Source organism: Mus caroli, unplaced genomic scaffold, assembly GCF_978045245.1.
Source record: "Mus caroli unplaced genomic scaffold, Mus_caroli_1 scaffold_16, whole genome shotgun sequence".
NCBI lineage: Eukaryota > Metazoa > Chordata > Mammalia > Rodentia > Muridae > Mus > Mus caroli.
This window is the reverse complement of record NW_028227271.1, coordinates 21,671,124-21,675,478: the sequence shown is the minus strand read 5'-3', so window position 1 is coordinate 21,675,478 and position 4,355 is coordinate 21,671,124. Positions and strand designations below refer to the sequence as shown.

The 4,355-nt window shown below is 37.3% G+C and overlaps 1 pseudogene; it reads right to left on the bottom strand.

Moving 5' to 3' along the window:
- Window positions 1-3,659: 3,659 nt before the first annotated feature.
- Window positions 3,660-3,956, bottom strand: LOC110288528 (large ribosomal subunit protein eL36 pseudogene; annotated as a pseudogene).
- Between the last annotated feature and the right edge of the window lie 399 nt (window positions 3,957-4,355).

Genomic DNA, 4,355 nt, shown 5'->3' with positions numbered 1-4,355 from the left:
ACTTTTATTATAAGGTAATGGTGTTACACATATGTACCAAAAGCTGGCATGGCACTTGGTAGAAAGCTGAACTTTAATATTTTCCACTTCTTGTCCTAATAACAAAACTACATCCTCCATTCTAATTTTTTATCTAAAATTCGTTGCCTTGCAAGTGTTAAAGAGACATTTTTATTTAAGTCATCAACAAAATGTGCTGTCTTCATATTTGAGACTAAGGCGATTGTTGAGACTGTAAGTGAAGTAAGAATGGCCATTAGAGCACTAATGCCTAAAATTAAAGTTGCAACAAAACACTTTGGTCTAATTAGCTCATTAACTCTCTTAAGTGTTTGTAAGGCTACATCATCAAACCAAACATCCTCTTTTAAATCTACAGGAAGCATAACATAAGAAGGTCTTTGTAATATCAAAATAATCGAATAATTCTTAATTAAAATAGGATCAACACAGTTAATTACAATACATTTGGAATAGCTGACCTGATAAGGTCGTTTTACTTTAATAATTTTTAAATCTGAGAACTGTCTAGTGAGTATACCATAAGGATAGTTTAGGCAAGATCTAATTACCAAAGGAGTGCTCTTAGATAGCTTAGGCTTTTTTTTTTTTTAAAGAACCATGTTAGTTGCAGCAAAAAGTCTAAATAACCCGAAAAAAAACATTAGAAATATTATGTGAAAGAGAATGCCTGACATAGATTTCATCCATCCTGCAGTGAACCATCTATTAATAGACTCATTTGTAAATGTATCAGACCTATATGCATGAAAGAGTGTAACCATTAGTTAATTGTTTCCTATTATTATAAAATGTTGAGACTATGGAATAATCATAATTTCGTTCTTGAGTTTTCCAAGGATCATGTACTGAAGCCCAAAAACTAAACCCACATTTAAGCCATCTTGGACTATCACCTGAAAGCAAGGATACCCACAATTTATCATTGTCCCGATATTCTTGTGGACATTCTTTCAGAGGCATAGTTCCTTTTGGCCTTATAAATGTTTCATTATAATTATATTCACTCAAAATCATTATTGAAAGCATTAATCTTTTACAATTCGGGGGGGGCATCAGGATCTATCTGGAGCACCAGAAAGAAAAGCTCTATAACTAGTGGGAAGACAACCCATGGGAGAGGTATTCCCTTTAAAGTAACATAGATTGGGGCAGAGTCTGACATTCCCTCATATTTAATTACAGAGGAAGTCAAATGGGGGGGGGGAATCAGCATCTTCCCCTAGCAGCTCAGTATTGTTAGTCATGACTCTGATATGCACATTATCTCCCCAGTCCATGGGACGAAGAAGTGGAGGATGGGGAACATAGGCCCAAGACGAGGTTGCAGAGGCACAGTATACCTGCATAGCAACCACAGCAAGCATAACAAGAAACATATTTTCTGCTGAAGGTGGTTTCCTGGTATCAGAGATTATTTGTTGTACTCTCTGGGTGAGTTTCTCTCCAGTTGTCCCCAAGTGGGTGGATCTATCCTGTGGTAGATGATAGTTCAGGAGGAGCTGAAGCCTCCTGTGAAGAAGAGAGATCAAGCTTCTTAATTTTCTTCATTACTTCTTTTGCTTCTTTCTCTTCTGGGTTCTTGATAGAGGTTTTCTGGTGGAAGGGTCGAATAAGTGTCTGGGATCCAGACTGGGGTCTCTGCCATCTGTGGAAAAACACATGCATATCCTCTTCCTGAGGTGATTAACACATCTGGCCCTTTCCAGGTGCCTGTTAAAAGATTCTTCCACACCACTAAAGGAGTAACAGTCTGCTGTAGGGGGCCCCAATGTTTTTTGCATAGGGGTAAAGCCTTTATCATCTGTATTAAGGTGATTAATGGTAAATAAAGCATGGCTTAATAATTGATGAGGTGAGTAGTAATGACGGCTAGATTTTAAGCTCTGAAGTTGTACTTTAAGATTTTGATGAGTCTTCTATGATAGCCTGACCTTGGGGGTTATATGGAATTACTGTTGTATGTTCTATGCCCCATTGAATACAAAATATTGCAAAAGCTTGAGAAGTATAAGCTGGAGCATTGCCAGTTTTAATTCTTTTTGGCACACCTAAGGAGGAGAAGCATATAAGATGTTGTATGACATCTTTCACAGCTTCTCCAGTTCTAGCAGGATCCATAACCACATGAGAATAGGTATCTACAGTAACATGTACATAGGCCAACTTTCCAAATTCTGGGATATGAGTTATGTCCGTTTGCCACAAAACTTGAGGTTTAAGGCTCCTTGGATTAACTCCCATTTTCAATGAATGATATACATCAGGACAATGTTTACAATAATTCACAATTTGTCTAGCCTGCTCTTGTGTCAAATTGAACATCCTTCTCAAGGCCAATGCATTCTGATGATGCAAGGCATGACTTTCCAATGCGTGTTCAACCATACTAGCAATCATGTGGTCCTTTGTTAATTAATCTGCCATAGCATTTCCTGAAGCCAATGGACCTGGCAGGCCAGTATATTCTCTGATATGTCCTATAAATTTTTTCTTTTTCTTGATTGAATTATATTTTGCAACTGAAGCAAGAGTGTTATAATTTTGGAACTCCCAGATATAAGAGCTGTCTCTATATCAGGAAATAAATGAACTACATATTTTGAATCTGTATAAAGGTTAAACTCTTCAGGTATGTGTTTCAGGGCAGTAGTAACTGCAATAATTTCTGTCTGCTGTGCAGAAGTTTCTTTTGCCTTTTTAATAATTACAGGTCTATCTTTTATATAAACAGCTGAGGTTCCATTAGATGACCTATCTGTAAATACCAAGAGGGCATCAGAAATGGGTTCCAGTGCTATTTTAGAAGGAAAAATTATTTCTGTTTCTTCTACAAACTTTAATATAGGGCATTGAGGTACATGATATTTAATTGTCCCACATACTGAGCTAATGCTATTCCCCAATCATCTGCAGTTTGAAGTAAATACTTCAATTGCTCCTTATTATAGGGAATAACAATTTTATGCATTTCTTTGTCAAATAATTCCCTGGATCTTATCCTCCTTTTAATAATTAATTGACTACACATAAAAGGATAAGAAGATACCATTTTTACTTGAGTATGAGGGAAATAAATCCATTCTAGTAGTCCTTCTTACCATAAACATGCAGTAGGTGTGTATGATGTTTTAAGTATAATAAAGAGGCCATGGTTTTAAATAACTTGTTTTAACTTTGCGTCTTGCATCTTTTGTTCTATCAATTCTAGGTGCTTTAAGACTTCTTTTGTAAGCTGTCTCTTAGACTTGGGATCAGGATCTTCTTTAAGAATTTCAAATAAATAATGCAACTGTCCTGTGGTAATTTTTAAATAAGGTCTAATCCAATTAATATTTCCCAATAATTTTTGAAAATCATTAAGTGTTTTTAATTTATCAATCCTAAGTTGTAATTTTTGAGATATGATATATTCATTATGAATTTTTTCCAAATAATTTATTGGCCTGTTATGTTGAATTTTATCAGGGGCAATAGTTAGTCCATGCTGGGTCAATGCCTCAATCATATTTTTCAAAATTAATTCAGTTAAATCCTTTGTTTTTTGCCTGATATAAGAATAGCATCCATATAATGTAAAATAAAAGCCTTTAAAATTTTTTTTTGGTAGGAACGAACTTTTATTGGGGGAGGATTTATCAATCCCTCTTGGCCGCTGCCTTCCTCATGGCTGCCAGCACGTTGTTCATCTCCTCCTGCATGCCCACCCTCTTGTTGATGAACTTGAGTGCGTGCTTGTCTTTGGACACTTTGAGCATCTCCATGGCTCACCACTCATAGGGTGCGAAGCAGCATACCTCCTGGATCATGTCCTACAGGAACTTGGTGTGCTTGGTGAGATGCCCGCAGCACTGGCTGTGTCTCAGTTTGCTGATGGTTTTTGTCACCTTGTGGCCCTTGTTGAGGCCCATGGCCATGGGGTAGAACAGGGCCATGGCTGCTGCTCTCCAATGGTGGCCAAGAAAAGAAGCAATAAAAGCCTTTTTTATACTTAGCCCTAATGGATCTTAAAGCTTGATCCACAAAATTTGGACAAAGAGTGCTACATCCACTCCAGTAGTGACATGCATGACAGGCCAAAAGCCTGGATGCAGTCCTGAGGCGAAGAGTTCCATGGAAACTTAGCCTCCTGGAACTGTGGCATTCCACAGCATGTATGCTCCAATTTTGTCCTTGCGAATGGATCTGTGTGCTTTCTTTCAGTATTGTTTTTTTTTTCATATCTCTTTTATTAGATATTTTCTTTATATGCATTACAAATGCTATACTGAAAGTTCCCTATACCTTCCCCCCACCCTGCTCTCCTACCCACTCACTCCTGCTTCTTGGCCCTG